General features: G+C 31.4%; 4 non-coding genes across 4 annotated transcripts; all 4 read right to left on the reverse strand.

Annotated features, from left to right (window-relative positions):
• Positions 1 to 16,283: 16,283 nt before the first annotated feature.
• TRNAA-UGC (transfer RNA alanine (anticodon UGC)) lies at positions 16,284 to 16,355 on the reverse strand. The gene has a single exon. It is a non-coding gene; the product is annotated as a tRNA-Ala (tRNA).
• An 802-nt stretch (positions 16,356 to 17,157) lies between these two features.
• TRNAA-UGC (transfer RNA alanine (anticodon UGC)) lies at positions 17,158 to 17,229 on the reverse strand. The gene has a single exon. It is a non-coding gene; the product is annotated as a tRNA-Ala (tRNA).
• Positions 17,230 to 17,994: 765 nt separating this feature from the next.
• Positions 17,995 to 18,066, reverse strand: TRNAA-UGC (transfer RNA alanine (anticodon UGC)). The gene has a single exon. It is a non-coding gene; the product is annotated as a tRNA-Ala (tRNA).
• A 109-nt stretch (positions 18,067 to 18,175) lies between these two features.
• Positions 18,176 to 18,247, reverse strand: TRNAA-UGC (transfer RNA alanine (anticodon UGC)). Its single transcript has one exon. It is a non-coding gene; the product is annotated as a tRNA-Ala (tRNA).
• Positions 18,248 to 21,371: the final 3,124 nt, after the last annotated feature.

Consider the following 21,371-nt stretch of genomic DNA (forward strand, 5'->3'; position numbering starts at 1 on the left):
ATGAACTAATCAATTTGTTGTCCTTAGCATTAAAATCAACGGCGTTTTAGCGGTCTTGCATTTAAAATGTTCTTTAACTATTAATGTATTTATTTTTAAAAATTAATTTCGAGACTTTACATAATAGAGGCATAAAAAACTTTCTATCAATTTTGAAAGGTATTTGTATTATCATTATTTGTATTATTGCACTGCTTATTTTTGTCAAGATACGAATTTTGATAATTTATTTTTGTAATAATTAATAATAGTATTGAATGGAATTCGGTAATTTATTTTGACGTTAATAATCAGTGTGACGTACTTTGGATATGTATATGTTTAAGATATTTTTTTAGCAGTTGGACATTGTTTATATTTAGTGCTTATCTACTTGAATATTATTCTCAGTTTAATTCAGATTAATATGAGAGCGTCCATATTTTTTTCAATAAAACATTTAATGCTATAATACCCCTTTTATTAGCATAAAATACATATCCAAATCCCAGTGAAAAAGGTATAAGAACTCTCCCTTTAGCGATGAAAGCACCATTAAGGTCGATAGCCATTTTTTATTAAATTTAACAATATTTTTACGGCATAATGGCCGCGATGCGTAATCCAAAAAATCCCCAATAAACCAAAGTGCAGATTTTTTACGATGCCAGTCGTATATTTTCGGATAGGTACATATTAATATTTTACACAATCGTAAAAGACACTCTCGATGCGATTGCTCATAAAGCTTTTTAAGCAAGGATTCCGCTGTTAAATTTGACAAGTCAGTTAATAAATACAAAGTATGTGTATGTGTATGTGTTATTATAAATATACATATGCAGGTTGTTTTAGCGGACATATGCGAAGCGTTCGTATGTAAGAATATATTTATTATTTTCGTTCGAGGCAGAAACGAGCCCTTGTCTGAAATGTCCAGAGCTTTTTCGTGGACTCTATCTTGCTGTCATGGTTCCGTACATCCCGTGGGATCTGACAACAGTAAAACATTTTTGAATACTTTTACATCGGTTGAATCTTTTACATATTCAAGGGACCGGCTAGAGAAAAAAAAGCAAATCGGACAGCGTATCACGTTATGAGCTCAAAACTATCAGAGCGATGAATAATGGGGTATTTGAATATGTAAGGTTTGGGAATAATTTTATAAAGTAAAATATCATCTAGAAGGGTTATTCGCAAACTTATATAAATTTTATAATATAAATATTTTTAGATATTCTGATCAATAATTTAAAGCTTTAATCAGCAATCTTGACTAAGATATTTATAAATTAAATTTATTGTTTTCTTTGCCTTATAATGTCATTACCAGATTTCGCATCCACATTTCTCTGAGTTATGTTTTCAATATATAAAATTAATTAGGAATAATACTTCAACAAAAAACCATCGTCTATACACTTTTTTATGTAAAGGCCCAGTTTAGAAATATTATATATCAGGCTCGGTGGGCTAAAAATCAAAATTTAAGCGACCTTAAAAAAACAAACATAATTTACTCTAAAATTTTAATATTCGCATATATTTGAATCTTTAGAAATATATTATGAATTAGTTGTAAGTTTTACTTATTTTCTTTTTTAGATAACATTTAATCAAACTGGGGTTCAAAGTTCGTCAATTCCTATCGGCAAAATTTATTGCAAACGATCATCTATTAATTATGACCTGAAATTGTAATTTTATGTATTTCATCTTCGAAAATACCTATTAAAAAAGTGCTATCAAAAACAAATATATCAAGTCCCAAAACATTTGATCATAATTGACAAAATTCTGTTAATTTATTTTCTTTAACATGTCATCACTTTGCAGAATTATACATTTTAATTAAAAGTATAGTAAAAGTTTCTCAATAGTACAGTCGAATAAATTGTATTTTGCAACTGTATTATTATTTAAAAAAGCGTTTGCTAAATTGGCTATTGATGTTACTCACAATGTGCTCAACACATCAAGCAACTGATTTCGTCAAAAGCCTAATAGATTGAAGTAAGGCTACAAAAATCATACACGATTTAATTAATTTCCACATCGTTAAAGGGCTAATTACAAACTTAAAAATGAGCTACTTATGAACTGACTTTAGTTACAGACTCATTTTCCTTACTTTATTTTCGCGTAAGTTGTGAATATCTGGTTATGACGATGTATATTATATTATTTTAGTACAGACATAACGCCATAGAACAATAAGCATAATGCTTTGTCATCTAATTTAATAACAAAATAATTTATAGTCTACTTTGCCATAAAAACACGACATTCGAAGTCCACAATGCCGAATATCTACGGGCAGGGCTTTTATTGTCATGTAACGTGGTGGAACGACGTTCCGGTACCCTTTTTTTACGGTATTTTTAATGTATTAAAAGCAATTGTTACTGAGTTTTATTTCTTTTTTTTTATAAAAATGTAACGTCATTATTTTCATTTTTTATTTTTTTTTAGTGTAAAAGATTAAAAATGAAAGAAAATTCCAGTTACTGTTCAACCGCTGGTCCCACTAAGAAAAGTCCAAGACGATAACAGAAAATATGGAAATATTGGTACAAGTTGATGACTCTGAATCATCTCAAGCTGATCTTGAGGAGCAAGGCCGAACTCAAAATAATTAGCCGGATTGCTGGTCAATAGATAAAAAAAAAACGATTTTTGCTCAAAAAATAAATGGTTGAACATAACATCTTGCAGAAATTTTGGAGCTCTTGGAACTGAAACGAATGAAAATTTCCATAGAATGGGCCAACAATGAAATCACATATTCTAGAAAAGATATAAAACTGCAATTGAGCTTACTTTGAAAAAAATCGTTCACAGAATCTGCTGCACACAAAGCAGCGTTAAAAATTATTTCTAAAGATGAAATTTTTTTTTTTTTTTTTTTAATATTATGATTTTATTAAGATTCATAGTATTTTATCAAATGAGATGCATTTTTTGGGGCATTTTTCAAAGGAGGGGGTGCCCCTTGACGTCCTTATTTAGAATTCACGCCAAAAGCAATAAAATCGTCGCAGTGGAAACGCTTGGTTATCTAGTGCTCATAATAAAATTATATATACCTAACAATATTACGATTCATAATAAGTGAGAAACGAATGAAGCATATTTAAATCAAATTTTGACGAATAGGAGAGCGCAAAAAACAATTATCCCTTCTCAGAAGTCAAAAATTCACGTCAAAAGCAATAAAATCGTGCCGTCACCGTCACAGTGGGAACGCTCGTTGCCGAGCGTTCCCACTGTGACGGCGTCGACACGATTTTATTGCTTTTGACGTGAATTTTTGACTTCTGAGAAGTGATAATTGTTTTTGCGACCTCCTATTGACCCAAATTTGATTTTAATACATTGGTCAAAACCAATACTCTCATATCAGAAGTTCGTTATAATTTCTGTAAAGATCATATTTTTAAAACATTAAATTTCGTATAATAGGCAATTTCACAAATTCGGCGTAACATATGTACATACATATTTTTTTATATTAAAGTAATTTCTAAAATGCTTCGCGGGCCGGATAGAATTTCGGCGCGAGCCGGATACGGCTCGCGGGCCGCCGTTTGCCCAGACCTGATATAGATGATGTTTTTTGTTGAAATATTTCCATCTGTCTTTGTGAGATTGATCATTAGAGAAGCATTCCTCTCTCAAGGTAATTTATAACACATTAAGAGACTGTCATTGAGACTTCTTTATTGTCATAGCGAAAGCAATGTGAATAAAACTAGCTTGAAACAATAAAGAAAATTTGATTCGTAGAATTAACATACTATCGTCTTTAAAAAAGCTATAAAGGACTGTTGTCTCAATCGCATGCGTGTCAAATTATCCCAAAATCGACAACATACCATTGAACTTATTTGATGAATCTAAAGACCTCAGCAACATAATATGGCTACTAAAATTGAAAGATAGTTTGGCTGTGATACTCCACTTAGATTAAGGGAATTTAACTGTAGCTTTTTCTTGGTCCATTATCTTGTCAATTGACTAAAATAATTATTTTATGAGTTATGACTTATGATAATAATAACATCATTTTAAAATTATTTAAAGGTATGTATTAAAGCTCGTTACTGAAATACACATGCGTGTTTGTGAAGTCTGATATATTATATAACTGTTTTGTAATCTATTACATAATGTAATTTAATTTACAGATCTTGGCCTGGCTCATAATAATTTTTAACCGTTCACTCTATAATTTGTCTCATCATTGAGGCAAAGAATACAATTTCTCTTCTGATCTTTAATAATTGAAATAATAAGTCTATTTAAAAATAAAAAAAGGAAATTATGTTTTTTATACAAATAATATATTTTATTCAAAACAGTTTCATTGTCAACAGTTTATCTTTTACAATTTTTGTATAAAATTAACAGAACATCCCCTATTATTTAACCCTTCACGTTCGTTACGCTCAGTGACTGGATCGATTTCCATAAAATAATTAGCAAAGCTAAACGGCGTAATCACTCCTTGCTTATCACATTTGTAATCTTTCGCGTGAGTCAGTGTTAAAAAAAAATCGTATACTTGAAAAATGCACTATGCAAATTAAACAAGATTAATTAATTTAATCAGATAGTCGTATATTTAAAGCATTGATCGTCAATTTTGCATGTTTTTTTTCACGACAAATTTTTTATTGTATAAATTAATCCTTATCAAAGATTCTGCATCCATAATTTAAATGATTTTTCACATCTCGTGTCCATATCTATGTCTCCGTTGTGGAAAACTGTATGTTCATACGCTCGTTTACTATGCAAAGCGTGTGTATGCGCTTTCGGTCGGTCGCCGCGGTCTTACCGTTTATCCCATTAAATATTGACAGGGAAAATATAAACGGGAAAATAAGGCGACGTGTTCCCGTCTGGATGATATCATGTTTCCCGGACGATTCTTCTGGGCACACTTAAGTGCTTATCCGGGACGCTCACTTGGGAAAAACGCTCGCATTCGACCGCTTATTAAATACTGATACGTCCCAACAAACACTTTTCGACTACTCGAATTTTCTATGTTTATTCACACCGGATAGTTTTAAATTTCAACGCTTTTTATACAGTGTCGCAGTGGAAATGGGTCGCATATACTTGCATACGATGAAACTTTAGAGATATGAGGAGAACGTGTTGAAAATAAGTTTGTATGTTGTTGGTTAATGCAAAATAAGTAAAAAAACTCTAATATGTTTAAAGTGACAATGCTTATTTAATCAATTACATCATTTTCATGATGAGATAATAATAATTTTTTCACATTTTTAGATGTACACTAAGTGTACATCATCGGAGCGCAGGAGATGGGATGGGTAATATACATGTTTCAAGAATAAACTATCTAAACTTTTTAAACGTTTGAGTTTTTACCACATCGTCACCATACACTAAACATTTTAGTCGCAGTAGATTTTTTATTATTAGTCACTTATAAATAGTAACGATAAATAGACCAGTGTGAATGGCTTAGTCCTTTTCAGCCGTCCATATTGCGGAGTTTGCTGCCTCGATGTTGACGTGTTTCATGTTTAGCAGCAATACGATTTATATTTACGTCGCCAACGTATTCAACACATAGGTTACGATGTACAAATGTCTCCATATAGAGCATTTACAATGTTTCGTAATACTTTATTATGATTTTTTAATCATTTTAATGTAGCACTGTATGGCACATCTCAGCCGTAGACATAAACTGGCTTCAGAATTTGATTGCATAACTTGATTTTGTTGTATAGTGATGTTTTGAATTTCCTCCGATAGTGAAATATAGCTTTCTATATTTTATTTCAAGTTCTTCTTTTTCTTCATGTTTCTTTCAACACAGTTTGGTGTCCAGGGACATGGCAAGGGGGACCCGACAAAGCCGCGCCTGACAATCCCGTGCCGACTAAGCCGCCCCGACATTGCCGCGCAAGATAATCCCGCGCAATACAACCCCGACATTGACGCGACGTTAAAGCCGCGCCGACATTGCCGCGCAAATCAAAATTATAAAATTGAATAAAATGAAAGAAAATGATTTTTTTAATTCTAATTATTTTGTTTTGTAGACAGCTCTATCACTAGTGATTCGCTTTTTGAACAGTTAGTCATAGATTGGATGATGCTGGACAGTTACAAAATATACCGAAATGAAAATAAATCAATACAATATCAGTAAAAAAGGTTAGGTTGTTTGGTTCTACAAGGTGAAAGTCGGCGCGAGCGGTAGCGAGACGCCTCCCTTTTCCTATATATATTTGTAATTATTAATAAATAAAAACCATGTTATAAAATGAATTTTGTTTTGACTTTGCGCGGCTATGACGGCGCGGGATTGTCCTACGCGGCTTTGTCGGGGTGCCCATGGCAAGATATTAAACTATATTTTAAAATTGGATAGTGTTGCCGTTTATGAAAATTTACAATTAATTATTTATATTTTTATTAGTGAAGATGATATGTACTAATTTAAATTTATTATATTTAGTATGAAATATATTTATTTCTGCATATACTTCATTCAATAGTCAAACTGCTCTTATTAAAGCGAATTTATAAGTGTAAAACAATGTGTCAGAATTGCGGTTTGCCTTAGTTATACTAGATAGTATAGATGCGTTTGAGTAGCTTATATATGTTTCGGAAAGTTGTGATAGTAAGTAGAATTTAATTAATTATATTTAAAAAGCTATAGAATTTGATTGGCAATCAAAAGAAAACCATGTTGAAATTATAATGGGATATGAAGAGAATTACTCTTAGCCTAAAAGAGAAAGCCGATTGTCCGATTGCCGAAATCCTGACAAATTAGTATTTTAATTACAATTTTCTTCAGATGGCATTTTAACCAGTCAACTGTTTCATAAGGCAAATGAGATTCTGCGTTCATTTTTTAGTTAATATCGCTGGTCTTATAGCAACAGCAAGAGCTCAAAGATTTACTCTCAGTGATTAATTAAGCGTTTTTTCGTGCCCTTTTCTCCAGTGCACGAAAATAAAAAAGAGTCAAATTAGCACCCGCCCGGGTGGGTCCATATTTCTTTTTGTGCTGGTTGCAATATTGTGACACTTGACAGAAGGACAAATCGTTTTGCGACGTTGCGTTCTCTCGCCCCCGCCCTTTATGAATAAACGCGATCTTAGCGGCGGTGGCGGAGACGGTTATAACATCGCGGAAACGTCCGGCCGCCATTTGTTATTCGACTCTTCTATTTGCTACTAGGCAATAATTTTCCAACCCGTCAAGTGACCCAGCTACCACTTTTGCATAGCTCCGTGATCTGACTCGGCGATTGTAGCTCGTGTAATACAAGGTTGAAAAATTAATACAGTCGAGCTTCAAGCTTTCGCTCATTTAAGAAATGTTTTTTTTTTTATTTTTAAATAAACAATAATTTATTTGCGTTAACATAGTCAGTTCGAGAGCTATCCATTTCATCATTATTCGTAATTGAGAAAGAGATGGCAAGTTTGGGTTTATGTCCTTATTATTATATCTAAACCACGCGATACGGATATACGTTTGTGCGAATTTTCATATAAATTAAATTAGAAAAAATGAACTTTACAAAAAATTGAGATGCACAACTGTTTTTTTGATAAGCGTTAAGCGTTCTATACAATATTTTGTTTCGTTCAACACACAAATTCTGTTAATTTCGGTCATAGTATACACCTCCGATAAACAGTATAGTCTCAAATGTTTTTAGAAGGGGTAAAAGCATATTTTTATTAACAAAAAGCATCTCATTGTCTCGCATTTCGAAACAAAATAAAGGCACATAAAGGACCATGGATTTTAAAGCTGCTAGTGTTGCTCAAGTATACAAATTGTTTCATTGTAAGATTTTTTCAAATTTCATTTTTGATAGTATAAACGAATATTCATATAGTTGAAAATTGGGGAAATAATTTGAATAATCGAATATTCAATTGAGAACCTAACTCATAATGTATAATGCAATTTTGCTTTCACTGCTATAATACATATGCTATGGAAATTTTACATTTACAAAAGAGCAATTAATCATAAAAAGCTCCTAAGACAATTTGACAACCGACAAACAACATTGGAAAATGTATAAAAATAATTACAATTTTATTTAGTAGACGAATTGATGGATGTGTTACATGTGAATATAACAATACTTTATTTTATTGATGTATGGAAGTATGTATATTCAAAGTGATAAAAGCGAGGATAAAAAATATTAAAAAACTAGAAAGAGTAAAAGGTATAATAATTTACAGTTCATATATTTCTACTTTGCTTGCCAACGTTATATTAATAAAATAATCATCAGTGTTCTCATATTTCAATATCCGATTCCAAACTATCGAAGTTAAGAAAAAATCATTCTAATAAATCTTACACATTATTTTAAATATTTTTTTAAAGCAACTCGCAATATTTGTCGCAAAAAAGTTGTAAAAAAATCAGCGCTGCAAACCTTTCTAGTTGTAAAGTTGGGTTAATTTTAGACAATTTTCTTAGTAGAAAATCAGAAACTCCCGGGAGCTATTAAATTGTTTCAATAATGGCCTAATAAACGAACGAATTTAATTACCACTCTTTAAGACCAGGCTAATAAATGATTGGAGAATGACAACTCGCGTGTTTCGTGTTGAATCTTCTGTATTTTAACTTCGCTAAGTCTCCCATTTATATCTGGAATAGTTTAACCACGGCTATAATATATATACGTCTATAAAGTTAAATTATTGAATCTGAGCGTATGTAAATCTTTGAGGCTTAAGGAATATTATTAAGAATATTAAAGGCAAACTAGTTGAGTTCCTATTTTATGTTCTGAACTTCTCGTTTATAGTTTACTATTTTATTTTAATAATAGCGTATTATTTTCTATCTCAGCTCGATTTAAGTCAGGTCTGAAAACAGATCTAGTGCCAGAAAAGGGTATTTATTTTTAAATAAAACCCTATTGACTATATATTATTACATCGATACAGACCCATTGTCGATCTGTCCATTTTAATGACAACGAACCTGACGTTTTGTGTTGGACATGTATCGATGTCGTGCTGGGGTAGTTTATCGACGTTTGTCCCACGATTTCATGTGGCCCGTGATAGTGCTATGTAGATATACTCTATATGTGTAACATATAGTATGTGTGCGGTTCGGCAATGTGCCGTGAGATGTCGCAATATCCTCGGTCGAGAGACTGATTACCCCTTTGGGAGTGGTCCCAGGTTTCCATCACCCGCTGCCAGGTGCCTCCTCTTCCAATCCTCACTACTCTCAACACTAATCCTTTATTTATGCTACGCTATAGTATGCACGAATCAACCGCCGACGCACGCGGCCTTTAAAATTTATTCCATAAAAATACATATTGAATTAATCTTATTCAAAAGTCGATGGAGAATCTTTGAATTGCTTTAGCTTAAATGTATTTCTAACTCAAAATAATTTGCTTTTAATGTTAGTCATATATTATATCTACTACAGTTTTGATATTATTTTTTTATTGCTCATCTCGCTCATAATTAATCTCGAGCTTATCTCTCAAATCGACAATCTCTATATACTTATGTACGTATATACACGGCTTTAATAACGTCGAAAATTGCCACGAATTTCAATCTCTCGCGCGTAATGAGCGTCGAGGAGATTTTCTCTCACAATTTTCTGTCGGACGCGCATTTTCCATGGCGCCTGATATACATTATTAAAAAAAGCGAGCTTTAAAGATTTGCAATCACGAAATATTTTTTTTGTAAAATACTAATTATTAATCCAAATGTCGTTCATGCTTGGATGTTTGAGGACTACATTTAAGGATGTTACTCATACAATATGTTTATTTTTACTAATCTCAGTGTTGTCTATAATTTTTTTTAATCAGCGACTATACACCGTATTATAATATTAAAAAGTAAAATCTATCGTAGTATTCTTTAAATATTTTTTCAGGTTTCTAAGCCTTTGGGGGTGTGATTTCGTAAGATGCAGTTGCAGGTGAAAACTTGTGAGAATTTTATTAGTTAAATTTACATATTGCGACATCATTATTCTCCGAGCGGTGGTGGAAAAGTTGGCGGAGGGATGAATTAAGTGGAAGATCCTTAGAGTTCTGATTGGTATGGCTGCGACAGTATAGTGGATATTGATCCCTCTCTGCTGCGGTGCTCGTATGATGGAGTCCCTCTCGCGATGTGAGCGTCCATGACCGTATGTTGTTCGCGGGCGGGGCGAATCATTGAACACCAGCATTTTGTATTCAGATCTGCAAAGCTTGCTGACTAATCACACTCATGCAGCGATAATCCAGCCAATCGTTGCACTCGCTTCTTAGAACAATACCTTTAAAAAGTGACATTTGCTTGTTGGATATCTTCGAGGTCGAATTGTGCAACAAGAATGTTGTGGCCTTACGGTGATATATTGTTTTCCGTGACCGTTTCGTAACAAAGAAATATTCATTTAATGCACCGGAGAATCCTTGCGTGTTATTTATGAGAAACCCTTTTTTTCCGAATCGTAACGAGGGCCTTTGTATGATACCACTATTGTCTAATTTATCCCTATTGATAAATAATCATTTTTGATCACAGATTTTAACGCGAGTTTCAAGAATAGGATCTTCTACAGTTTTAAATAATACATTTTTGTAGTTGAACAAAAAATCAATCCTTCGCCTAATAAAATAGGGTTAAAAGTTAGAAGAAACATATTTGTTTGCAGTCTTATTTTAAATTATTATTCTTAGGGTTATCTAAAAATCTGTAAAAATTTTAAGGAATAGTTTATAGCTTAGTGCATATTTTTTATGTCTACGTAATAAGAATGAATATATATTATAATAAATATACTGTAATTTACTACCCAGTTCCATTCAATATATAGATATCATCAGATTAAATAAGCTATGATACACACTATGGCATCTTATCATATGTTAAGTGATTAATTTACAGTGTTATCAAAAATAATAGCATTGATTTATAAATTCTAGCCTTAAAGCATGTGCAAATTTCATGACGTACGAGAGTTTTTGCTACTTCAGCAAACACATTATTGCTTAAGATTTTTTAAGATCTATTGACGCACCGAGTGTGAGAAACAAAACCATTTTTGTCATATCGGCTGGTGCAGCTTAAAGTTCCTGCCATAAATTTAGAGGAGCTTGGTGCAGACCGTACGCGACAATAGATGGATCATCACAATAGCCATTTGAAATTTATATTAAAAGTTGTGTACAATATGGCTTGATTAAAATATTTTATGGACATTCCAATAGCAAACTTCTTATTAAAAAATGCATTAGAATATAACTAATACAATTACAACACCATAAAATCGATGTAATTTGCTGCAATAAGAAGAGGGAGAGCATATTTCTTACAAGGTGACGATTTGTATAAAATTAAATATATATGGCCACTAACAACATCATCAACTTTCCAATCAAAAATCTCCAACTTGTACTCACTGATTTTTTACGACTTTGAAACAGCAACCGCTTCTCTCTTTACGTTAACCCTAGTCCAGCTCAACCTCCGGAATTCATAGTTCAATCCGCTTTCGAGGCGACTCGATCCTTCAGATGTAGAAACAGATGTACTTTACGTATACCTATACATAAAGATACAAACTGTATTTGAACGTAATTGAAATTGATGTATAATTTTAATTACAATTTATTTATATTAAATTAAGATTATCAAGACCTAACAGGTTACCCCAATGCGGCATGATGGTCGAAAGTAAAACATTGTAGTGGATTCAATAAAATTCCCATTTTCATGATAAAAAGTGTCAAATTGTGAAAGCTGCAAAATTTAATTTAGATCGTTCAAAATATAGACAGACATACAATAAATTTTACATATACATAAAATGTTAATATGTAGTAATATAACTGTGAGGCTAGAGCAAAAGATTTAATCAGAAAATTAAATATATATTATCATTTATTGCGAATCAAAGTGGAAACATATTTTAACTCACGTGGGATTTGAATCCAGATTTTATCTGAAAAATAACTGAAAATGTATTGATTTTTTTGAAAATAGCTTAAACATTTTTATTTAGAAAGGAAAAAGAAAATTTGTTCATGTAGAAATTACTGTTAATTAGAATAATATTAACGCTTTCTACAAGTAGGACAAAGGCAGATCTTAAAACCAATCTTCAATTGGCAAGTAATTAGTGATATATCGAGCACGTGAATTATAAACTTTAAGTTATCTTTAAAAAATGTCAAGATCTTTAGTAAAATCTTATCTCCTGGTTTTTTTCACAATCGTAAAGAAATCTTGCAGATAATTATTAAAACATTTTATTTGTCAATGCTGAATTTTTCTAAGCTAAACTCTATAAGGAATATTCATTTTCTTGTAGAGATGAAAAACGTATTACAGGATTTTCATATTTCTTTATTGTAAGCATACAATACAAACAACTATTTTTGATTTAAAAATATGATTTTTGAACATGAACTATACACTTCTTCTGAAAATCTTAATTTTCTTTTCCTCAATATAGCTTTATACACACTTGATGTATATGGCGAGAGGTAAGACTCGTATGTAGACCCACACAAACATTTCGTTCAAGTTCCCGGTCCCTTCGTTAACATTTCAAACATTTTGCGGATTTGCGTCTCGCGATCACGGTCCTACGTGTCGGGGTCGGCGTTGTTGGGCCGATTCCTCGGATGACCTTTATTTATTCACGTGCAAACTGAGCCGTGGAAGAAGCTGTGACTTGGCATGGTAAGTTTTTATGGCTCCTGTGTTCAGCATCTGGATTGTCCCGGAGCTTTAAAGCTCCGGGGTTTCGCCCATAAAGTACCCGCGGAATGGAGAGCGGAGCTTGCATGCGGATTAGGCACTCTGCATTAGAGCCTTGCAATATTGCTCGGCGTCGCTTGACAGCGCTTTTAAAACTTTACATCGTCAGCTGCATGAGCACAGATATTATATAAGTGTATCAGGAAATTTTATGAAAATTTATCGACAAGCAATGAGTGCATCTGGGGTGTATTTTTGCAGATATATTTATGTAGAACATTGTTGGAATTAATAATTAAAAAAAATTGCTATTTAAATTTTTTGTCAGTCCCTAACACTTATTTTTAATAATTTGTTTCGAAAATATTTTTGCAGGACTATTATTGCTAACGTGCCTTGCAAGTATAGAGATTTGTATTTTAGGATGCATAGCATGCTGCAATGAAGGATTGTATTTAACATACATTTTAAGTGTTACAGGAAACCTCAGGCAAAAAACAGTTTAAATATTGTAAGCGTGAAGATATTACTCAGATAGATCCAAAGCATTGTCAACGATTGGTTATAGGTGTACAAAATAAAATCATTGCGATATGGAATGTCATATTTTGATGCCGATAGGAAAACTGATCGGCTTAAAACAGCGATAGATATTACCAGCGAGTTCAAAGAACAAATAATTGTGGTCACAACTCGTAAGCATCTCAGAGATGAAGATTTATTCGGTCGTATACTTGCTAAAAAACCGTTAATGATTAAAAAAATGTGACAAAAATGCCTGGAATGGGCCAATCAGCATAAAAATTGCATTTCTATCGATTAGAGAAGAGTAACGTTCTCTGATGAGAGTAAAATTAATTTATTTGGGTCAGATGGAGCGTTCAAGTTCATCGTATAAAAAGTGAAAAATACCGTGATTATTGTATTCAGCCAGCTGTGTGAAATTCAAGAAGCCAAATGATCTGGAGATGCTCTTCTTATGTCAGAGTGGGAAGTATAGACTTTATCAACGGAACGGTAAAGACGGCAGATTACAAAATCATCCTGAAAAAAAAATAAGAAAAGAGAATTCAGAATGATATTTAATTTTCATAACAGCCAGATGAGAGGCACGGTAAAAAAGCAGAATAACCGACCTTACAATATATAATGGACTATAATAAATATATGAGATGTTGATCGCAACGATCATTACCTAGTTACCTAATTTCGAAAAACAACAGAATAAACAAAAGAAGTTGTTTGTTATTTATTTTATTCGTTCAGTGTCTATCAAAATTTGAATCGTAACGGTAAAATTAAATTCAAAGATTTTCTTTTGAGTAAGGCTAAGGGTTGGTTGCAGAATTCAGCGGAATCTATCGATTCTGAATACATTTCACCAGTTTCTACCACATATTTCTGTGCCTGTGCTGTCGATCCACCAGAAAGGCTTTTGGATAAGCTACAAAATAAATATTCACAAGGATAAAGCTTAAAAAAATAGTGCGATAGATAAAAAAAGTGTAAATAATAAATATAAATAGTGATATGGTGTGGTGTATAAGTGTAGTGATGAAAATAAATGTGTCTGTGACAGTTGTAAGCAGAAAAAGGACGCCGAAAAATTTGGTGAGTGCAAATTATATTATATTATAATCGGATATCTTGTATAAATCGTTTATACATAAAATTGTAGAAGTATTTAAACATACATATTATTAAATTATAAATAAATGGTTTGTAAACATTGCAACCATTTTCAATTTACACAAAATGTGCAATAATATTTTCTTTTTTAATTATTTTACAATAAACTAATACGGCTATAATTTATCCGAATTGTAGCTTTTTTCCCTGGTTTCTTAATCTATGAATTTTAATTTTGCAATAAAATTCAGAATTTTAGTTTGAAAAACTATTAATTAATGTACTATCAACCGGGAAGTTTCGATTTATTTTTATTGGATTGGTTTTATGTTTACCTAGCCAGACAAGTTGACCTTCAAATTTATTTCTGTTCAAGAAGTGTAACATAAAATATTATTTTTTATATGAAATAAATAATTATGGTTCATACACTTCATAAAAAAAATTCACTTGCCCCAAAAAAGCGACTCCTTTTATAACAAATTGAAGTAAAATATAATTTATTTTTTATTTGATAGTACGTAGAAATAGTATACTACCATCTTTGATTATCATATAGAAACAAACTTAATGGTGTCATAGTATTTTTTTATTACAAGAAAACGCATGACGCATTACGAAATATTATGAGCATTTTTGAATGAAATAATATTTGTTTGATTACTTGATTAATGGTTAAATCTAAAATATATAGAAAATTTTTTTTTTAAAAAATAGTAGTTAATGTTTATTATAATTTTAAATAATTAATACTCAGAGGATTGAGAAGCAAATGCCCTAAATGCCAAGACACGAGAGTGAACGTGTGGAAAGATGCATCGCACTAGAGTAACTATGCGAAGTACGTACATAGGAAAATTTACACAAAGTGCATAACATAATCGATCTTATCACACGTTAAATATATTATAAAGTAATAATTGTCTTGAAGGATTAATAATTTAGTCAAATAGGAAGTTAACTATATTTTTTGTCGTGTAAAAATATTTAATTAAATAGAGCTAATCGGTGTGTTCGACCCCCGACCGTTCGGCTCGTTTGCAAGAGTATTGCCCAAGGGGTGGTTTCGCATATTTGTCACCGCCCGCGGGGTGGTATGATTAATGGACTCGTCATAGACACAAGGGTGTGATTGGTACCGTGGTGTGTCAATACCGCGTTACATTTTGCAAATTTGATCCGACGACAGGTTGATTTAATTAAAATTAATTTTTATGTCGAAAGAAAAAATATCAACGTCAGGTAAATTAATTAGTAATGGGAGTAAGTTTTAATTAGAATAATTACAGTTTAATTCATCAGAATTTTTGTTCTACAAAGCATGTATAATATCATATAATAACATGTCAATATGAAATCTCCTATTTAATGTTAATTTGATAAAACATTTTTAATATCAATATATTGATATTTATATAATTAAGTCTAATAAAATCAATTGTAACTTGATTGTTAATGTGTGTTTTATGGGACATTCTGTATAATGTATTACGCTGAATCGTTGCGCGTGATGTTGCATTTCAGTGTTGCTTTTAATTAATATCTGCAATTGTCTGCAGCATCCGATCATGCAGAATAATGCAGTCCAATAAATCACTGACTTAATAATATCGGGTTGGAGCGTGCTCCGGCCATTATCCATCTGTGGGGCACACCACGTCAGGCTATTAACCGAAATTAATAACCATTTATAAAGATTATCTGTTGTGCTCTCTCGAAAAATTCAATGAATTTATATTGAGGCGAAGGGTCAGACTCTGAAGGAAAAGATATGTACCTATAATTAATTTATATTAGAGTTAAAATATATAAAATTAGCTCAAAATAATGTGGAGAACTCGATTTGTGTAATCAAAGCTAAACAAACAAACCTGTATAATGTTTAAAAAATGTTCTGGAGATGCCGGGGATCGAACCCGGGGCCTTTCACATGCAAAGCGAGCGCTCTACCGCTGAGCTACATCCCCAACGAACGTTTCAGTACCAGCTGTAATGGATTTTAAATTTTGTGTAGTTTTACCGATTGTTTAAACAAAGCTAAGTGTGTTTTGTATATACAATAATGACGTACATTCACATGTGGTCAATTGGATCACATAATGTAATTCCTATTAGGTATAAAATTGTTCTAAAGTGTAATTAAAAATATGTTCAAAACTTGAATATATTAAGTTAATTATATTAATCAACAATAATCGCATTAAAAGGTAGCATATATAATTAATTTTTAATCGATACAAAAATGAAACTGTAATTACTTTAAAAGTTTGTTACATTTAAATATATATACTATATCAGAGGCAGTTCTTCAGAAAGAGTAGACAAATAGTCAAAGCGAGTAAAAAGTTAATTGTGATGCGCTGAGATTATATTTTCCCGAGAATATTCTGGAACAGATTTAATATGTATGGAGATAATGAGAGTGTAGAGTAGGGTCTTAAGGAACAACTAAGCAAAATTTTATTTGTATCGGGCATAAGGTTATAAAATAGAGAGTAGATAAATACATACAATTTTATAAGATAAAAAATGCTAAAACATAATTTTGTTACTATAATATTTTTGCTAAATTTTACTTGTTTTTTTTTTATAAAAATATATTTTGAAATTAATATTGTTAGGAAATTTTTAAATATGCCACTATAATATTTTTTGTGTTTTTGCTATTTTTTTTTAAATTTACATATTTAAAAAAAATAGTGAACTTTCCATTGATAGCTGTAATATATTTAGCAGTTGTTTAAACAAAACCTATGTTTAAAATAAATGTGGAGATGCCGGGGATCGAACCCGGGGCCTTTCACATGCAAAGCGAACGCTCTACCACTGAGCTACATCCCCTGTTAAGGTTTTACTGTTAGCTGAAATGGATCTGAATGTTTATTATGATTATTTGTAAAAAATGATGTATTCTTCTTGATTTCTATATGGTACTTATAAACTATTAATTAAAAAAGCTGAATAGCACAATGAAATTTAATTAGAAAATCTTGTCTTAAAATCTGTTTTTAGATATAAAAAATATACTTTTAGTTTCTCTTTCAAAACATATTGGAAATGCGATTTAGATTGTGCCTAAAACTCAATCTAGAATTCGTTGAAAATATATAATTGATGTCATACCTTTAAATGAAAAATATATCCAAAATTTAGTATATTAAATGCAGAATTTATTATATATAATCAAATTTAGTTGTAAATTAGTTTGATTAAATTTGCTAAGCTCAAATGAGCCAAAGATATGATAAAAACAATATCAATTTAAAGCCATGATAGCAAAAGTAAAATGTGTTTTTAATGCAAAGTTTTCTAAGCTATCTATTAATTAGTTTATGGGTTCTGATTTTAATAACTGCTATAATTAATTATTGTAAGGAGTGACTATTTTTGTGGCTAATACACAATGCACAACAAATACTTTTGCCACCAACTTTCTTTGAACATCTTATTGCTCACTCTTACTCCTTAACTTTTATTTATATAAAATTTAGCCATAACTGATTTATTCAACATCAAAAATAGTAGCACCAAATATAATAACCAATGGTATGGTAGTTATGGAAAGATAGCTAAACAAATAGATGTGTGTAATGATAAAAAATGTTTTGGAGATGCCGGGGATCGAACCCGGGGCCTTTCACATGCAAAGCGAGCGCTCTACCGCTGAGCTACATCCCCTGATAATATTTTATTTCTATTGAATTTTAATATTGCTGTATAATGTAAAGCTTTAGCAGTTAGTTAAACACAGCTGAACAAATAAGAATATGCAATATAAAAAAAGTTGTGGAGATGCCGGGGATCGAACCCGGGGCCTTTCACATGCAAAGCGAGCGCTCTACCGCTGAGCTACATCCCCTGCGAATGTTTTAGTACCATCTGTAATAAATTTAATTTTTTGTGTAAATTTAGCGGTTGTTCAAGTGTATTATGTGTATTCATTAATGACCTACATATATGAACAATTCGATTATGTAGTATATTTCGTATTGAGCGTTTTAAAATGTAATTCACAAAACATTGATATGTGAGGTGATATACATATAATTAATTAACTGTCGATATAGCACTAATACAACTGTAATTAGTTCAAGGTGTGGCATTTAAATACATATATCGAATATAGTTCTTTAAAATGAATAGACAAATATAATCTTACTTATTTCAATATTTAAACATTATATTTTTGTGAGTTAAGTAATATACAAAAAAAGACACTGTATTCAGAGATGCATAATGTCTCCTGGAGGTCTTATAATGTAATTGAGAATATATTGGAACAGATTTAATAGGAATTACATATATATATTTGGGAGAAACATATGTTTTGAGTAGGGTATTTAGGAACAATTATGCAAAATTTGTTTTTTATCGGTTATGGACATCTAAGAGTTGATCCAAATTAGCACCAAGCGGAGCTAAGTTAAGCATCGACCGAGACTTTTTTCATGATTTTTGATTATCATTATGCTTTGCAATGGTCTTAATTTATTAAAATTAATTCATAGTGTATTTTATCTATGGAGTGTAACAAAGCGCAACATTACAGTACAGTTTAACTAATGGGCTTATATATTTCCAAATATGTACAAGTGTTTTATATATAGTAATAATAAAATAACACTTGATAAAACATATTGCACAAATACTCGTCTGTCTATGTACTCAGCCGTTTTTAGCCGAATCACAACATCCAACCTACTATCTACATAGTACATACTATGCGTACGCTCCTCTGTGCGAGGAATGCGCCATCATCTGTCAACCCTGGCTGCTAATAGGTGGTGCGCAGTTCAAAATGGGTCATTACCGTGATATATTAAAAGCGGGCTGTCTGGCCAGGTCGGCGGCAGTGTGAAATCACTCCGACAAATTAAATCCGGTGCCAGATTATTACATACCCGAGTGAGGCCTCGTAAATTAACACTTACACAGGGTAAGATTTTTCCTGTCGAATTTACTGGGCTCGACCCGTCCCTAGTCCTGGATATGGAGCAATCATCAATCGCCATTGTGCTGTTGGGCTTTATTGCATTCCGGACGTTCGGGTGTTCAACATTGAATAAATAATAATATATAAATCGAGCAATGTGCAGTAACATAAGTATTTTTTGTAATTAATAAACAGCTTCTCATTAAATGTTTCAGCGAAAATTTGATTAGTAAGAAATATAACTTATAAGCATATAAAATAATGGATAATTAATAAAAAGCAGAGCGTTTCTAATGTGAACATTTTTTTTTCATAGTAGTGGAAATAATATAATAAACACATTAACATTTGATTTTTTGCATATTACTAGATAAAAACAAATATTTAGATTAACATTTGAAAATTTTAAGAAAACTAGGTTTTTGAGAATATGTTTTTTTATGTGAATATGTTGCGAAAATCAGTTAAATACGACCTCATGAATGTCTTATTTTAATTTTTGATCCAAAATACGCACTAGAGCTTATTTTCAGGAAATGTATTTAAATATTTCAGAACCAATCTTGTTTTGCTTTTCTCTGTGAGCTTGGGATAATTTTAATATATGAATTTGTTTAACGTAAAAAAACGTCAAAGGGCTCACCCGTCCCAATATATTTTTGACGGCAAAAATGTGTTTTTACTACGAGTCAAAGAACTAACAGAAGCTTTGTAAAGTGCTCACGGATAATAAACTTGAAAGCATCAGCAAATTTTATGACCTATTTATAAATCACCTGATCGTATAAGCAGAATTTGCATGTGAAGAATAAATATTTTTTGTTACTTCTAAATGGATAATAAATATTAATTACCGAATCGAATAATTTATTCTGTGTAATTAATATCAAAATTCCAGCAACCGATCAAATAAATAATAACAATAGATTTAAATGGCGGTTTTTTGTGTACGACCGTCCTCCGAGTATGTCATGTGTATTTTTAGCAAATATATTTTTTTGTTAAACGGAAAATATGGGTAATACCAGTAAAAAAATCCCGTTTTTATTGCAATCCATCAAATGATGAATGTCGGTCTGATTTTTTTACAATTACATGTTCTGTATAAACATTGGTACAAATCTCTTGTATCCAGCAATAGAGCTCTGCTTAAATGTGTACTTCTTGTCCAATTAATGCATTGATAACACGACTATTTTATTTTTATATAGAAAAACAGAATTTTTCATATTATATATATATAAATAAAGGCTTATATTTCAAATATCCTGAAAAATCACACTAGGGCTTATTTTAGGAATAGGACATATTTTCGTGGAAATGCGGTATCAATGTCATTGTAGGAAAAACGGACACATGTGCTCAATTGTAAACTATTTATAATAGAGATTCAAGCAATAGATGTCTCTGGCAGATCAGAGTTGTGTTTTTAGCATATAAAAAATCAGTATTTATTTACTAGGAATTAATATTAAATTTTTTTGTACTAAATTATTTATTATTTTAATGCTTTATTTTATTTTTATTGTTATTTAAATTCCTGTGCAGGGAATTGCAGTTTTACGACAATGCACACAGTAAAAAACAATATATATTAACGTAATAAACTGCGAGTATCTAGATGAGAACAAATCAATACACGGGTTAAGAATATTCAGTTGCTCAACATTCCTGTTCATATTGCTCTAACAAAAAATACTAGGGAATGCAAGCGCTGGTAATTATTAATTACATATAAATTAAGTTTTTTTGGAATATCCTGATTGTATATATTCATTACAAGCAACTTGAAAAAGTGCCTTCGTAAAAGTACACTCGTCGACAAAAGTTGAGAAAATCATATACCAGCATATCTAGTATTAAAAAAATTGTAGGATAGAAATAGAAACTTTTTTTGGAACTTTTTTATTATAAAAGTAAGGCGATTGCATTTAGACTAGAGTAGCGTGCAGAAGGGTACTGCACACTAAGTGATTATACAAATCACAAAGTGCCCTTAGGCTTCTCAATTGATAAAATCTGTAGTTCGCTTAAAATCGGTTGCCATTTA

This window comes from Plectrocnemia conspersa, unplaced genomic scaffold (genome assembly GCF_051122295.1).
Source record: "Plectrocnemia conspersa isolate PC_06_02 unplaced genomic scaffold, ASM5112229v1 ptg000004l, whole genome shotgun sequence".
NCBI lineage: Eukaryota > Metazoa > Arthropoda > Insecta > Trichoptera > Polycentropodidae > Plectrocnemia > Plectrocnemia conspersa.